Here is an 18,437-nt window from a genome sequence, read left to right on the forward strand (position 1 = left end):
TCATTTGTATTTCTCGGGTGAAAAAAGAAACCACATGGAGGAAACACCACAACGTTATTTTAGTCACTGTATATTTTCCACCACTTGTGACAGATGCATTTTTCCCTCTCTCCAACAGCTTCATTCTAATATAATCTTACTTCTGAAAGCATTTGTTTCTAGCACTTTAAAATCATGGGGCTCTGAGGGGAGAAATCTGACCCAGCTGCTCAGCAGTTACAAGGACGCTAACACAGACACGGGGAGAGCACCATTTTAATTATTAAAGAAAGTCTAATAGTTATGTTTTACAGGGAAATTAAAAAAAAAAAAAAAAAGCAGGAGTCTTATCCAGGCAATCAACCAAATAGAAAAATCATTCAGAGTGATGTATGACCACAAAGTATGCAAACATTTTGCTGCTTCTAGGCTAAATCTGGAAGCAATATATATATTTTTAAAAGCTCACACAAAATGCAGAAATATTTAGCAAGAGATAACGCAGGTGGATGTTCATCCCTAGTACTGTATAAGGTTTTTTTTCCGATTATGAGCCTGGCTTAGAGAAGTGAGCTTGCCCATTGCCGCGATGAGTATCTCTATGAAATTCGCACCACCATTTGCCCCAAAGACATAGCTAGACACTGACCAACAGCGTGGCCAAAGCCAATTCAAACAGCTTTTCCCCTCCATCCCGGCTGCATATTGCTCACCCCGAGCTACTCCCCCCGCTGTTTCCCCGCGCAAATATTTGCGTAGCCGCGCAGCGAAGCGGGCGGGGGAACCAACCCGCCGAAAAAGTTGAGGCTGCACAAATAAATAAATACAGCGTGATCAAATTCTCAAGCTTGTGTTGGCCCTGGCTCCCACAGCCACACGTGCTGAAGGGGGCTTCTTCAGGCTGAAGGGAAGGCTCCGGTTTACCACTGGATAAAAATCTCAAGCTTTGCAACGTATTTAATCTCAGGTGTCTCTGTAGGAAAGAAGTACTAATAATCCCATTCACAAACATGGGATGAACCCCCCAGCCACATGCCCAAAATCACCTGCATGCGTACAAAAGGGCGAAACTTGAACCAACCTTCACCCAAACCTAAAGCTAGCACCTCAGCTCTTGCACCCTTCTCTCTCCTTATCTACACCAAGAAACTGTGTTGGTACTGCTCCAGCATTTTAGTGCTGTGGTCTCTCTGTCCCGGTAACTGGGACTTGTGGACTGGCACCTCCCTCTGCAGCAGGTGCCACAAAAAACACAGAAACCCACAGCAGTTTCAGTCTAACGCTGCCAAATGCACAATGACCCAAATATTTACAGATGGAGAAACTGCATCAAGAGATTGCGAGGTAACTTGTTCCTATCCACCGAGGAGGTCTACGCTAAGAGACGTCAGATATATAAAAATTCACTGTTCAACTATTTAATCACAAATCAAAAGGAGAAATTCAGAACCCAGGGTTTTTGGATGCCTAGAGCGCAGTCCTCACAGCTATCGGTTCTTAATGTGCCCTTTAAGGTATGGTTCAGTGATGTTTTGGTGCAGGCTGAGCACAGAGCACAATGAATTTGAGAGGAAACACTCCACTGACTCACTGTGATGGTCACCTGAACTTTAGCTGAATTGTAGGAAATGGAAAGTGGCAGTAAATAAAGCATGTGTTGGACAGGCCGGTGTTCTCACAGGCTGGGAGGGAAGGTAACCTGGTCATCCTACGTCTGATCAGAAGCCTTCAGATAATAAATGCTGTCATCTTTCAAAATACACAAGAGTCGTTTGCAACCCTGTGGTCAGGAAACTCCAAGCCTCCAGAAATTTAAGCCCAAGTAGCAGAAGTGGTGAGAGAAATGTTTCAAATGCAATGGATTCACAACCAAGCACCGGAGAGCTTTAACCTCATCCATCTTATACCTCCAGGTTTGCATCCAGTGTTTCCTACCGAATGTGGCAAGACAGCTGCCTTCGCCAGCAGAACAGCAACATCCCACACAGCTGCAAACCCCTGACCTTGCACAGCCTTGCACAAACCCTTCTTGGATCACCTCTGAGGTATTCCTAGGTCACATCTCAGAGATGGCAAGCCTCAAGGACAACCTATTTGCACAGTCACTTTTCCTTGTCCTTTTAAGTTCGTGCTTTCCTCCTTTGGTTACAGGTTTGCCTCTGGTAAGAAACACTACCTTTCAGTATTTCTAAGAATGTGTTTTTAAGATGTGGCTATGCCCTCCTCTCTACTGATAAACAGACTCAGGAGGGGAAGAATTGCAAAAATCCAGGCAGTAAACACAGCTCTGACTCGAGATAGCTCCTGATCCCATCTCAGCCGCAAGTGCCACGCTCGAGCTTCTCTCTGACACTCCTCTACCAACCCCGACCGCACTTTTCTCTCCCCCCCATCCTCTCCCTGCTTTGGTTCGGGTCCACGTGGTACCCCTTAAACCTTCCAGTGACCTGCTTTGACACATGAACGTGGCAGAAAGCTGACCGAGGTGGGTGGGGAGCATCAGCAGCTCTCTGTGTGGTTAGCGAGTTGAATCAGCTCTGAAAGGGCTGCGATGAGCGAGCACTGCCAGCAAAAGGCAGAGGACCTCCCTTTCGTGGGTGGTAGCGAAGCACCCTGCTAGGCTGGCTGAGCAATAGGGTTTTTCACCCTAAGAATCACAGGATTGCATGTTGGCTGAAAAAAAAAAAGGAGGCGTGTTATCCAGGGGATGATCCAGGCAGGGAGGAGGGACAACCACACCACTTAAACCGGTGACTCTCAGCCCAATCCAACTCTGGCTCACCATCCCTCCTCATGCCATTTGTGCATTTGTTTCGGAAAGGGCACTGGAAGTCATTTACCATCCTAAAAATATACCTGCCAATGAATATGACGGAAGTTACACGTTTAGACCCACAGATGAGACAATAAAACAAGGACATCAAAACAGGACAAATTTACAACCCATACAACTTCTGAGTAGAATTCTGATGCCCAAAAATTACAAAACAAAGAATGAAACCATGATCTGCAAGTGCAGCCAGGAGAAATCATTGTGCTTCATCTAACCCCAGTCAGACAGGCAAACAAGACAGTCACATCCTGAAACACAAATCACTTTCAATTCACCACTTCCCAGTCCTTCATTTGGGGATACTAAAGTGATCCAGAAAGACCAATAGCCCTTTTAGCTTTAAATACTGTCTCTAGACCCTGTCCCATCATACAACAAAGAAGGCAACTGATGGAAAGACTTGAGAAATAAATGGGCAGAGAAATGTGTTTTATGAAAATGACTGGGTAATTCCATCTGAATTTATTATTATTTTTTTAATCTAGAAGAGCTTACTCCCTGAAAAAAACAGACAGGAATCGCAGTTTCAATCTACAGGTGGAAACAAGGTGGGAGACTCAAGGTGGTGCCATTCTACTCAACACTCAAATGTAGTTATAGACCATAAAAGTAATGCCACTTAATATACAGAACACCTCACTAAGACTCCTCAATGCTAAATACTTGCAATAAATAAAGCCAAAATGATCTCATTTTTGCATGGTAATAATTACTGGCTGTCCCAAGAGGACTGCAAGGGCACAGAAGTGCCATGCTTTTATGCTGAATTCTCAGACAGTGCGTAACAGCTCTGGGAAATCTTGAAAAATTTACTTCAGGATGATACAAAGCTATACAATCCTGACTGCTAGATTCATGGCATTCAAAAGGAAACGATCACCTGTGTATACAGCCGGCTTGAAAGGCAAGTATTAGGTCACCTACCTATTTCTGTGGGTTTGCACTCACCTTGCTTTCAAGCAAATATGGGTTTCCTCCTATTGTGCAAGAAGGACAGAGAGGTGAAAGGATACTGAGCATGAAATGAGACTGGTAAAGTTCAAAACCGTACAAATGAAAGAAAAAGTTCAATTTTCCAAAAAATAAGAAGCAGTATTTCCTGAAAGACAATACTGATTCTTGAAATAAATCAGTAGATCATCCCACAAGTTGAGCTTCTGATCCCCTACTATTACACTCCTTCAGAGGTCTATTGCCTTAACAGGGTTGTTCTCTTTGCTCAGGAGTCCTTGCAAAGATAATTTATAAGAATACAAACCTCTTATCTACAACTACAAGATCCTGCAACTATTACAACTACAAGAGATGTTACTACGCCGATAACAGTAAACTTAGCTTTTGTTGTTGTTTTTTTTTTTTATCTTTTTTTTTCCCCTCCTTTCTTACACCAAAATAAATAGTAATACAAAAAATAAAACCAAATATTTGCAAACATATGGTTCTGGACTGGATGAGCAAGGACTGGATGAGTTTGATACAATCAAACTGCGGCCTCTTAACTGGGACAGTCTGCAGCCCACTAAGGAGTCCTCATTAAAAAGCTATATTTTTTCTGTTCTCGAACTGTGAGTCACTCGTTACATTTTTGGATGTTGCAACACATTCATGAATAATAAACACACATTAGGAAAAAAAAAAATCCGCCGTGAACACTGGATTTTTTTTTTCACATCTATATTTATCAGTAGAAAAATCAAAACAAGAATGAAGCTTCGAGCTGAAAAAAAAAGTTTCTATGCAAGGAATGTTGTTATTCACGGACAAAATATTCGGTGTAGCCTGAGACAGGCTCACAGATCGGCACAGAAGTTCGAGCAGGACGACGTTCGCATTACTATTATTGTTTGGCCTTTATACAGCCAGAGCGGCCAGGGGGAGGGATCGCCATGTTCCCCACCAAGCTCCCTCCTAAGGGAGAGCAGCCAGACACCGCCCTTTTGCTGGACAACTCTGGGCCCAATGCTGTGCTTTTGCAGCTGCCCTTATTTTATTTTTTTTCCCTCTTTTCTTTCTTTCTTTTTTTTTTTTTTTTTTTTTTTTAAAGGCTGGGGAGTTAGGCTGCGGAGACGGCACAGCCCCAGAAAGTCAGCCGCGCCACAGGAAATGGATGTTGATACCTCGAACCAGCACCACGGAACTATTTATGCACATTTGTGTTTCAGACAATAACAGACGGCATCCAACACATGCACACGTAGGGACAACATTTTCCACAGCTCCAGTCAGATGAAAAACTGTTGGCTTCCCGTCCGATTTTCGTTGTCCTTTCGGCCCCGCAGCCCCAGGCCGGCCATGCCGCCTACCTCACGCGCTTGGGCGGGCTCCCGGTACAGATGCAGGCCTCGTTTACAGAAAAAAAGGAAATCTTGATACACATCGATTTTTAGAAGCTCCATAAATATGCCCAGATGAGAGCACAAGAGAGTATTTTGGCACTGCTCAGGATACGAGCACAAAGGAAAGGAAAGTGTGTTTATTACCGCTCGTCCAGCTGCTCTAATTAGTGGGGAAAGATAAGAGGGCTAACTTGGAGAGGCAGGAGGAAAAAAAACAAAACTCCAACAACAGCATAAGCAAAAAAAAAATTAAGCTCGTTTAAATAAATACATTTTCCATTGCAGCTCATTCAGGTGGAGGGCTGGCTATTAAAGACCAGTTAGCCAGAAACATGAGCCGCTCACGTGCTCATTCAGGAAGCGATCGATACTTTTAGTGGCTGCCTTACCTGCCCAAATACATGGTCCATTAGTCAACTGATGCATACATGAATCATGGAGAAGAGACAAGGGGAAAAAAAAAAGGAGATTACAGGAAAGAAAAAGTGGGGGTATCAGGGAGCTTGGGCTACAGATAAGGGGGACTGACAGCTGGAAGGCCAACCCTGCGATCTCGCGGCTAAATTTCAAGCTGCTTGCACAAACAGAAGCTGTGTCTCCACGCTGATCTTTGTCCTGGTGAGCTGTTCTAAAAGAAATCACAGATTACAGTTCTGTGGATCGCTCTAAGACACCAAATCTTCACCTCTTTTGGTCCTTTGCCCATAAACATGAGGTGCGACAAGCAGATGTATCCTAGAAGACACTACTGCATGCTTACATAAAGGCCTAGCTTCAAAGAAAATTGCTGCTCCCATTAAGCGTTTTCTAAAAGCTTCACAGGAATCATCTGTCTTTACCCTGTAGTTCAGGGGGCCACGAAAACAACATCAGGCACCAGAGGCTAAGAGAACGAGAGGATATTAGAGCAGGCATGATTTCATACATGGCATTTTTCTCCTGCTTTCCACTAACCGAGGTCATTTACTTAATGGAGGGAGCTCAGCAGTCTCCTTGAGCAGTCTGTCATTTCCCCAAGACTTAAAAAACACTTAGTATCCTCAATGCTCCATCCAAAGCACTATACAATCACTATGTATACATTAGTGATTATTATTTTAGTCCGATACTGGAAATTCAGCATCTCTGTGTTCATGTTTCACCTTAGAACCCATTTTGTCCTTCACTTACAGAGGGCTCCCCAGCTTTGAGGAAAAAAAAACTGGAGCTAGCCAGACTGGAAAGATTTTAACTCCCTCTCCCATCAAGGGACAGGTGAGACCTACATCAGACAGCAGAACACTCAGATCCTAGGCTGGTAGCCTAAATGCAAAGTTTCATCCACTGCTTTTCTATGCCCAACTTTATTTCTTGAACTCTCACTTCCAGTGTTCCCCTTGTTAGACACTTTAGTAATGTTTTCCAGCTTTGAGAATCAGACAGAAAGACACTAATTGCGACTATGGTCACAGAAACCTTCCCATATTTCAACCACTAGTGAAGAGCGGCATCAGACTAATTTCATTTTAATATTCCAAGTAATTAAAAGAGCTTTTCTTGAGGCAGTCGATGATCTCACTCAGGAAAGGGAAAGGGTAAAGAAAATGACTTTTTCTGTATTATTTTTGTTTTAGATTAATTGCACATCCTCAGGCCTCGTTGAACATTTGCTGCTTTGTACAAGTTCAGAGCAGCTTTCTCCCTGCTACGCTGTTCTACAAGAAAACTAACGGCCCTAAACAAGCCCTAAACAAACATCCTTTAATTCCTTTATTGCTAATCCTTAATTGCTTGCAGCAGACCGATGCTTTCCCAAATGAAAATCCCAAATGAAGAAAGCAGATCCCAAACACCCTACATCTAAAAGACTTTGACCCCAGGGTTTGACTCCGCCTTCTGAAAACACAGCGATTTTCACCCAGACTAGTCAAGAAAGAGCCATTATTCAGCGAGTGTTTGTTTTCAGAGCTACATGTGTATATCGTATGTGCACATTTTGGCAGCAGTCAGATCTGGAGGGACAGGAATTATGAAACAAAATTATACAACACATTGGAAAATTCACTTGTACCATGAAATGTCAACTAGCAGCCCACGTAGCAAACAGGAAAAACACCACCAGGCCCAATGCCTCCTACTGCAAAGCCACCAGTATCATCAAACAATGCACTTTTACATTTTTTTAGGGTGAAATTGTAGCTGGATGCCTGCAGGTGTTGCGATGGGATGCCACTGGGCAAGGAGGGGCTGGGGCCCTTACAGATCTGCAGGGCAAAAATACTACAGTGAAGACCTTTTAATCTAAATAGACAAAACAAAATAGAAGAAGGGGGAAAAGTACATACAATCACGGAGTGGTTGTCCTGACTCAAGGATTGTTTTCCTCCACGCTCCTCTATTCTGCGATGCGTCTGTGTGTGTGCGTGGGGGGTGTTGATAATACAATCTGTAAATATATTGCCTTTTCCTTGCTAGTCCCACTTAGCTACAGAAAATTATACCCAGGCTCTCACCGCTTCACACATCAGCCTTCCACCCTGCAGAACATCAATATTAGCACAACCACACAAGCTTTTTTAAAAAAAGGCAATGACACTTACTAATCCAAGGCCATTCCCCTTACCCTTATCCAAAATCGCATAGTCAGAAAATGCCTTGAAGTCACTTCTCGTTGTTTTTTGGGTGCCAGTATTTGTGGATGAGAAGACTTGTGGTAGGTGAGGTTTATTCCATGAATGGAGAAGATGAGAGGGTCCCACTCATGACTTCATTAGATGCTGCATTTGAAGTATCCCCTAAGTCAAGTTACTGAATTTTATAGGAAAGGTCAAAATACAAGATGAAATCCTTTCTTTTCTCTTTCAAGTTGGACTAGTAAAGGTTTGTTTCTATGCAAATGTTGTCAACCCTCAGTCCAAGAGAGGCTTGAGAGAATAAAGCCAAAACTAGACCATACCCGAAGAGTAACACACTTAAGATAATGTAAATATGCCATTATAGAGCAAACAGAGAAATAAGCAGAACACAGCTATGGTAGAAGTAAATATACCACTACAAACTGATTAACATCTTGAGCCCTGAGCATCAAGAATTTTCTCCAGCTTATTAAATAGATTGTACATATCTATATTATTTATATACACACACAATATATGGCTGTATATAACCCAGAGTACTGGGAAGCCATATTCAGAAAGAAAACACTGCAAAGGAATTATAAGGAGGTCTGACGAACATCCCTCAGTTAATCTGAAACCCCACAGTTGGCCACCTTTAGCTTCTCTGTTTCACTCTCTTTACATCTTGGTGCACTCAGTCTTGTTATGAAGCTCCTTTCAGACGTCATCCGACATCACCCACACCATCTTCTCTGTTTGGCTCTGAGCAGAGCAGAAACCTTTGCAAGGTGTGCCTGGACAAGCCCCCAATAGGTATCTTCTGATGATCCATCACTTTCGGTTTTTTGTTTAATCAACAAAGGTACAGAGATTTAGAAACCTCTGGGAAAAAATACCCCATCACTAATGAGATAAAATGGAGCTGGTGGCAGGTTACTTACTTAATTTCCTCTCCCACACCCCTCATGACAGAAAATGATACCTGCACTGAAAAGCCATTTTTGCAGCCCCAGCTAAGGCAACAAGCAGGTCACTCTACCTATGTTGAGGCGACCTTGTTGGTCCAGTTTCCCCACTGTCCTCCTCTTGGGTCTGATCACCAGCACCGGACTCCAAGCTAACAACCACAAGTGGCTCCTGCGGCGTTGGTCAGGTTCTTCTGTACCTTCCTCCCCATCTGGAAACCACAGCAAAGCAAGCCCTGTGGACCGACTAAAAGGACTCAGGAGATCTTGAACTTGAGCTCTTGGTCATTCATACCTAACTGGAACACTCTAGTGCTTCACTGATTGCAACCCCTGACATAGAAAATCTGATTATTCACTTACTTGGTGAAAAAAAATGCCTATCCATGCTTAAGGTGTCCTCAAAACAACACCATGCGTATATCATAACATTTAGGGGGGCGGAAAGGAGAGGAAAAGAAATCTACCTACATATGACTGTTCTGCAGTGTTATTTGGTAGCAGCATTCAGATTTGTGTCTGTTTTCCGCCTGCTTAGTAAAAGCTAACATTTTGTTCTTGAAAAGGACCCTTCCCCCCAAATCCTTACACTACGGGTAATGAAGTCCATTCAGGCTTCTTCTGCACACAGTGACCTAGCTCCCAGCTATTCTGTAGCAGTTCAGGCTATCTCTGTTTTATCAGCAGGGCTATTCACAGTTTCTTCTGTATCTCATTTCTCTGGCTCACGTCCTGCCAGTTAGAAGGAGAAAACTACTCTGGATCTACCTTAATCTACTTCCTTCCCTTCCTAAGTTGATCTACCCAATTTTCATTAATTCCCAGCAATATTCACAATTCCTCATGCATCTGAACATTCAAGATACATTTTGGAATAAAGAAGATGGAGGTGCAGTGGCTCCACACAGCAAAAGCATGGAGACGCCTGACTTCAAGCTGCGACCACATTCCAGCCAGAAACCACAGAGAGCTGTAATGTACTTATCTGCATTTCTGGTACTGGTTAGCAGTGCCTTTTTCTAGCAGATAAAACAAGCAATCCCAAGAAAGGGCATTCCCCAGAATGACCAAAGACAAAGAAAACCACAGGTTTTTATTTTTACTCGTCTTCAGTTTACTAAAAATAAATAAATAATGGAATATGGTAATATGATTTAGAAACCACACATCCAAAGGAGTGCCAGTTACAGTGTTCATAAAGCCACCTTTTCCTAGCAGTCCTCCAGTTTCTTTAACACAGCCTGCAGATTCAGTATTGTTCCTAATATTTCCCTTTTAGAATAGCTTCCTTTGCTAAAGCAGTCATTCTGCAAGTGCAAACGCAGTGCAATACAAAAGAACCAGAACTACGTACCTTCACCCTCAAACCATGCCTGCACAAACACTTGTGGCTGTTGAAACACTACTGCTCAGTCTGATAATAAAATATGCAGAATAGGAAGTTAAATCTGAACATACGTGACAGATCATTTTACACCTCAAAAACAAAGTTTTTATATGCCTGTCCACCACACGTCATAAACAAAAAGCTCCAAAGAACTAAGCAGTCTCTAACACTATTTAATGTTGCTAAACTTCTTGTCAACAATACGGAGATAAGAGAAGGGAGAATACATAAACCCTACAGGATTAGAGAATTCAGAAAGTAACATGCTCAACAGGTGCTGAGACAAATACATAGGACCTGGAACCTAGTTTGAGTCTTAAAACATACGAAGCATATATCACTATATATCCATAAAGGCAATTAATTCCTTGTATAAGTACTTTTTTTTTTTCCCTTCAGGAAAGCATTAAACCAGTAGTTTATAGCTAACGTACAGATTTAGGGAAAGAAAAAAATAACTACTTAAAGAAAGATGAGGGGCTAATACAATAACAGCCACTCATACGATTTGACCTTTTCCAGCTGTCAGTCACACAGTAATGACAGAAGTGACAGACCACAAACTTGCATTTCTGATGAAGCTTTTATTTCTGAGGGAGAAAATACAACACCTGCAAAAGTTAATGTCTTCTCAAAAATAAAATAAAATAGGAAGACCTCTTAAGCAAACAACACCCCTCCCCCCAAGCATGCTATGCAATAATTTACCTAGGACATGGTACGTAATATGATGCAATCATACTCACTCCAAAAGAAAATCAATGATAAAAATATACCAGTAAATTTGATCACCAGAAATTAAAAACATTTCACATCAACAGAAGTGTCCTGGATAATTTTCACAAATGGTCATTGGCAAATAATAATAATAATAAAAAAAAAAGTACAGTTCTGGCTCTCAACATCTTGCCTGCAGTATATTTATGGTCAGAAGCCAGATCACTCCTTCATTAAAAGAATACCTCTGTAACAGCAGCAAAGTTTCACTACCATGTAATATTAATATTTGAAAACTGAATTTAAAAAGTCTTAGTATTTTTTTTTCTTTTTTTTTCTACTACTTCCACTAAGACACCACCAACTTCCTCAGCCCACCCCCCATCAGCATCTCAGTGTATTTACCAGAACCTACGTCAGCTTTGGCACCTAAGTTCCTCAGTCCACTGCAACTAACACAAATTAACCGTTTAAACCATGTAGGTAAAACGGATTGTTTTGGCAGAAATAGAAGTCTTATTTCTCACCCCACAGTGATCTGGCCAGTCTGGCAGGAGTGAGTGACTGAAGACAGCAGTGGCCCCTGCAGCTATGGCAGTGCTGGGTCACCACAGTAAATGGCATCGCGACCATGAGTCCCATACTTCGTATTTAGGCCTCAGCCCTGTTCCTCTCTGTGCTAACCCTCAGCAAGAGTGATGGTGGCCAGAGTGTAGAAGTTAGTGCCTTTTCCTGCCCAACATCAACTTAGAAGACAACTGTCTCCAGCGGAGACCCACACTGACTAGACGTCAGCCATTTTGTTTGGTGGTGCTGTCCCACTTCACGATGTTTCTCTCCTGCAGGGGAAGAGCAAGCAGAAGAGCTGTACAAGAGCTGACTGAAAGCCAATTTGCAACAACATCATATTTCTGAGGCAACATTTCTGTCTGGAGAAGATACTGCTGAAGTGTCTACACACTGGATTTGCTTCTGGAGCTCTGTAGCGGCTTCACTTCTGTTGCGCTCGTCTACCAGCGACGATCGTGATCACCACACTTCATTATCAGTGCTCCTACAGTGGTATATGAATGCTTAGTACTGTCTCTATCCATTTTCTGGCTAGTTTTGCTGTCCTTTTACCCACAGTGCCCCTTCCTCTGTCATATATCTTTAAAAAAAAAAAAAACAACAAAAAAAAAAAACCACAGCAAATCCTATGCCACAGGGTAGCATAACCTTATTGCCTCTTCAGTAATTTAAACTGTTGACGAAGTGGGCTCTTTCGGTTTCCTGCAAAACAGATGTATCTGCTGTCATTCTCGTGATCAACATTGAAAAACCTTGCCATTGCTCACTGAATTTCCACACTTACACAGCATCTCTTAACAAAAAAATAAAGAACAAAGAACAGATGCCTGGATGCTATCCAATCTCCCTTGCCAAAAAAACGTCCCCAAAGATCTGCAGCAGGGTGCAGAATCCTGTAACTTTCCCACCAGCGCTTCCACTTCTCAAGGCAGAAAACCAAACTTCTTGTGACTACCTCCAAATACCCCAAGCACGCCCCCAAAATAACCAATGCATGATTAATGCATGAGCTTCTTAAAATGACAAAGCAGCAGCTTCTCTCCGAGCAGCACCAGATGTTGAAAGGGAAGCTGCAGCAGCAGCAGCTACCTTGTGAGCAACTTTCAACCAGGACTCGGCATGCTGAGTTTCCTACTTGAATACATTAGGCATAAACGAGTTGCAGAACAAGGTCAAGCAAATTGAAACACCTCATTAAATTTCATCAATGCCTGTATGACCAGGTACTTGAGATACTACTGCTTAATGTCACTATGATATTAATGGAGGAAAGAGACAAGAATATCAGTGTGCAGAGTACACAGGTGAATCTGAAATAGTCAATTTTAAGAACAAAAAAAGAAGTAACAATATATGTGTAAAAACAAAGCAAGGAAATCAAACTAATCCTATGGAGCAGGCAGAATTGTCTTCACTGGCCCCAGATGTGCCAGATGACAGACTGAGCGGGAAGTCCACATGTGACAGATACAGAATAGTACATTTAATAAAAACACCAAACTCTTGACTACCCTGATTACAATTACATGCAGCACTGATGAAGGGAGGAAAAAACAAACCTTGCAAACAACTCAGTCCTACTACTATTCCTTTTATAATTTGGTTTTCTGGGTGCGTAATTATCCTACATGCACACGACTTGTGCTTCTAGGTATACAGATTATATAGTTATGCATCTTGCCCCTTTATAAATTTTATATTCAGATTTGATATCCCCTTTAGACCAACATAAGTCACTTAACAATACGACGTCAAGAGACAGCAAACTGTAACCCATGAATGCACTTTCAAAACAGGCACCACATGGTGATACTTATAATCATCTCCATAATGACCCAATTTATAACAAACTACTGGAATAATAAAGTAGGATTCAAAATTTACTATTGATTCTTTGATTGCCGTTTTCCAAGAAGAAATTTATGAAATAACCTAATTAGAACTCCTAACTGAAAACTTCCAACCTTATTTGCACTTTATTAGTGAATTAGATTCTGTATATACTCAAAGTCAATAGGGCATTATCATTAACTTCAATGAACGTAGCAACAGGCGCAAGGGCCAAACCCTAGAAGACCGTATTCATATTCTTTTCCCAAACACACACATCTCAGTACAGCAGCTGAGGAAAATATTTTAGAAATCACATTTGAGACAAGTACTTTGGTGCTTAAGTATATCCAAATAAGCAGAAATACTCGTATGCATGTTTTTGACAAGTCTAGAGATAATGATTTACAAGAACTTAGGCTTCTCAAGTTTCAGTTATTCTCAATAGGAAACCTTCCAGTGATGTCATTCTGTACAGAAAGTGCAATTAGTTACCTTAAAATTTTCAGAGGATATTTGCAAGTGTGAATGAAAAAGATCAAATTAAGACCATCGTGTGAAATATAGAACGTCAGATCCTGGCATGCTTTTATGTACCATTTACCCTATAGTAGGCATAATAAAATAAATTTTCTAAGGAAAGAAATACTTTAAGTATTGAAGTATATTTACTCTGGTTCAGCTGCCAGAGGGAAAAAAAAAAAAAGTGTTTGTTATATTAAAAAGTACGAGCTATGGAATTATAAAACATCATCTCATAACTATCTAGGCTCAAGTGCAATTCCCAGGCCAAATTAAACCTTTAGCTTTAGCACGAAGCTGTCTGAAAAGAAACTTGGTAAGTAATACTTCGACTTGATTTGAGCAGCCCGTCGTGTGTTTCAGGTTACGAAATTAATTCACCACCATAACTTCTGTTGTTTTAGCGACTGCTGGTCCTGCTAGCTTGCCAAGCCACATGCACACATGCCCACGTCCTCGTCTCCAGCACACCCGTCTGCTTGCAGCAGAAGATCTGGCAGCAAGAGAGGTTTGTCCAAAGGACAGCGAGGTAATTAAGGGCAGGGTGGGCTTCAGGGTATTGCGAGCCCTCAGCAGGTCAGTTGTAAATGGTGAACAATGCCTTATCTGCTAAGTGGTAGAGGAAATTTCTCCATCCATAAATATAACCATCTTTATTGACTGCTGAGCGAAGAAAGGAGGTAGACCAACCTGTGAATACGAGAGGATTCTCTGTACTGACAGAGAGCAGTAGGTGAGGAAGGTGAGTAACCAAAATCCTGTCGCCAGCTGCAACCAGATGTTAATGCTCTTGAGGAAAGCGAAAAGTATACAATCTTCCATCATAATCCCAGAAGTGAAATTAGGCATCAAGAAAAAAAAAAAAAAAGTGGTCTTCCTGAACCAAGAGAAAACTGGCCAACTTCTGGAGCGTGCCGTTTTACCATAATGTCCACCGTAGTAACAGGTGCTACAATGCACTGACAGCACTATGAATAATCCTGTATTCTTGATCTGGTGAAGAGCACAGGTGAGCACAGCACAGTCCTTTCCCTTTCTACATGCACTAACAAAGTGCCCCATAAAACTAACCCAAAGCACTTCTTTGAATAGTGAACGTTATCTCATTTTAAACACTCCCAGCAACATTAAACTCATTAAAATGAGTAATTACCCTCGTTGCTACTTATTATTTCATGACACAACACACCCAACTCCAGCTCCCAGACATGTTGGATGTCTCAACAGGGTCAAATAACTATCATGTAATTTCCTTATGCATATGTAAGACATACATTTCACCTCTCAGTTTCCTCTGAACTGATAAACTGCATTATAAAGCTTCTTTTTTAAACCCTGGAACACTTTTGTTGCTGTGCTCCTACTAATATTTCACATCCTTCCTCATGTGAACAGCGACACCGGACGCAGACTCAGAATTCCAGTGATCTTACTCATGCCGTGTCCCTTCCCATTCCTATGCACTATTTTTATTGCTGTATAGCCAAAAATCACACTTCGTTGACAGGATTACAATGAAAACTCCCGTCGAGATGATTATCCACACAAATTCTTAAACCTTCTTTCAAATTACCAGTTTGCAGACAGCCTCCCATCCTGCTGGTGTAACTGCATTCCTCATTCCTTAGTAGCTGGCTGCATGAGCAACGCATTCTGCTGGATGGGAACCAGTTAAAAATGTGATTTGGAGTACACTGAATAACCTGTATCTTGTGTGTACAAACCTGTATATCATCTATGGGTAAAGATGAGATATCATTGCAAAAACTGTGAATAGAATGGTATTCAGCAGCATTGCACCAAGACCCAGTCCCTGGGGGACCCCACAAGAAACAGCTGCACTCACGCAGAAGAAAGCCACGCCTAAGTTCCTCTCTAAACTAAGATTTATGAAGCAACTTTGCCAATGTTTGTGGTATTTATTCCACAGTGACTCCATGGCACGATTGTTTTCGACTCACACTTCGCTGCAAAGTTAATAGATATATCAGGGACACAATATAGGGTGAGCCTGCTACAGCTGAACAGCTGATGAATAGCTTAGGAATTTGGGAGATGTGGTTTTCTACAATTCAAAACTCTGGGAAGCAATTTGCTCCACTTCTACTGTAAATTGGTCTTTAACAATTGTTAAGTCATTCTGAAAGATTCAGAACCAGTCAGCCACAGCTTCTTATTTATTTCAGGGGCTCCATTTTAAAGTTTGCAATTTTTCAGCCAGGAAAACAACAATGAATAATATGAGTAAGTAAAAGCATTTGTACAATTGACTGAAAAGTTTTAGTCTATTAAAAAAAAAAAAAATCAACCAGGTGCCAATTAGTCAACTGGGTAAGCTATTGATTAATATTACAGTTGAGCAGTGTGCTTAAAAGCACATAAACTTACACTGGTATTGGTGAAGCTTGTAGCACTGCCTGTTAGGCGGTTGCTGAAGACTTCTAATGCAAGATGCTGCTTTCAGCTGCTTGTAACTTGGCCAGACTTGGACTGTTTGGGTTGAAATTTTCCAAGTTGAATGTCTGCCTCAGGCTAAATTTTGTTCCATGTGCTGTAGAGGTTGCTTCTGAGGGAGGGGTGTAGAAAGAACTGAGTAGACAGAGATTAGAAAACCTCAGCCAAAATACTTCAGCTGTTTTTCAGAACAAGACTGGTGAAAACACTGTCTTTCAGTACTAACAGAAAACACTGGCGAACTCGTTAGAAGGTAATAGTGTCCTTTCAGCTTCGGGTAACAGATTTGAAAAATTGACATGAGGGCTTGAGCTGCTCTACTAAAGGTATGCTGCCTTTTGCTGCCTCCATGAAAAATCCACACACATTTCGTCAAACTGCTGAAGACGAATTATGCATTTTCAGTAGATGCTCACTAGGCCACACCCACATTTGTCACAACTCCTCACGCCCATCAGACCACATAGGACATCCCCACAAGCACTCAGCAACTTTTCTCCCAGCTCCTGCCCAGGAAAAGGCTGCAGCTCAGATAAGAGTCTTCAAAGGCATGGAGCGGGAGCAGGCTCCAGACTGTCCATGTAATGGTCAGCTGAGGCCAAAAAGATGCCAGGCACTTGGGATGAGAGCTGGAGCCCTGTTTCTCCTGCCCTTTCAGTGTCTTGTCCCGTGGGTCTTCACAGCAATGCGAAGCTGTAGAAGACCACAGAGAAGGACCAAGGAAGATGCTTCATGCAAGAACCATAGAGGGTAAGGAATGACATGAGAGGGTGGCAGAAAAACTGAGGAGTAAGGCTCCCTCCACAGCAAAAACAAGAAGGGGAGGGAGAAAAAATGGGCACAGAATGACGTGAGACTAAGAAGAAAGAAAAAAACAAAACACAAGGGGGCTGGTGTATGAACGCAACTTTCTGTGAAAGGAGACTGAAAACACAGAGATGGGATGTACAGAAGCAAAGGAGGAGGAGAAAAGGAAGGCAGCTACAAGGAGACAGCGTGAGAACGAGTCAAAGACTGAGACAAGCCATGGCACATGAGGGGCGCAGACAGAGCAGGAAAATGCGAGATCCCAACGGCACGCTCTCCTCCGGAGTCTGGGACACAGCCCAGGATTTCTGAGCCTGGCCATTCGTTCCCTGCCTGCAGACAGCTGCGAAAGAAACTGGCAGAGCATGACAGATCCTCTCCTGCTGGCCAACACACAGCCAGGACCGACCACTGTGGGTCCTGCTCGATGGAGAGCTCGGACAAGTCTCGCGTGTTACAGCAGTAACCCAGCTGAGGGAGGACATGAACACTCATGCACTGCCCCGGGCTGCCTAGCTGCTTATCTTATCTTTTCCTAAGGGAAAGAAAACCTAGGAAATGACACAGTAAAAGCAGGGTTTTTAAAAAAATAAAAATAAAAAAAAATGTGATTAGCACTGTAGAATTGAGGCCTTATTAGAACTGAGCAATGGTAATTAAAACTGTCTCCTAGTGCTTGTATGCACGGAGGTCAGCCTGTAATTGTGACTGACCTGGTCACATTTTCTTCCTGACAGAAGCTTTGTTATAATTAACACGCAAATTCTCTTTTTGCCCTTGTCCTTCAGAGCATATCCGCACCATCAAACCAGAGGACGAATGAATTCTTTTCTCCCAGGTTCTTATCACTGCAGTAATCCATAAAAATAAAGGACACTGATCCACAATTTTCTGAAGACAGGAAACTAAGACACAAAAAAAAATATCAAGTAAAAAGCTGCAGACACTGAGTGAGCAATTCTGACGATGGAGACTTGCATTTCCACCATGCTTACTCCTGCTAAACATTTTCTGCATGCTGAGAACAAACAGCCATTGACTTTTGTTCCAGATCGGTGAGTTCAGCACGACTGCTGATCAGACTTAAGACTCAGCTCAGGCACCCAGAAAAACAAATGGCCCGCGTCAGAAAACGGGAAGTTCAGGTGGAAATCCTACGGGAACAGCAGGGGCTGGAGAATCCTGTTCTCCAGTTATCTTAGGCAGGACGATGCTTCTTCCTCTTTATGTCATCACCTGCCTCATCCACCCATCGTATCTTCTGACTTCTCCAGCTGAGGGGTCAGCGTGCTGCTGCCACCAGCTGATACCCCCCTGGCTCAGCCCCAGAGCTGGAAGAGCAGCGGCGGGTCACCTCACCTCAAATGGCATCCCGGAGCACAGGACCCATGCAGCATGGCACCCGACAGCTCCTGAGCACCTCACTTTGCAAACTTGCAG

At 42.4% G+C, this 18,437-nt stretch overlaps 1 protein-coding gene across 2 annotated transcripts in view; it reads right to left on the reverse strand.

The window, feature by feature from the left end:
* ELF1 (E74 like ETS transcription factor 1) overlaps positions 1 to 18,437 on the reverse strand; it is a 73,975-nt gene that overhangs the window by 53,924 nt on the left and 1,614 nt on the right. Inside the window, exon 1 of one of the 2 annotated variants that reach the window (XM_027472439.3) lies at positions 8,785 to 8,922. The exons of the other annotated variant lie outside the window; for it this stretch is intronic. The gene's annotated coding sequence lies outside the window, so the exon portion shown is untranslated. Of the gene's footprint in view, positions 1 to 8,784; positions 8,923 to 18,437 lie in introns of those variants that run through there. 2 annotated transcript variants of the gene reach the window in all.

Source organism: Anas platyrhynchos, chromosome 1 (genome assembly GCF_047663525.1).
Source record: "Anas platyrhynchos isolate ZD024472 breed Pekin duck chromosome 1, IASCAAS_PekinDuck_T2T, whole genome shotgun sequence".
Lineage (NCBI taxonomy): Eukaryota > Metazoa > Chordata > Aves > Anseriformes > Anatidae > Anas > Anas platyrhynchos.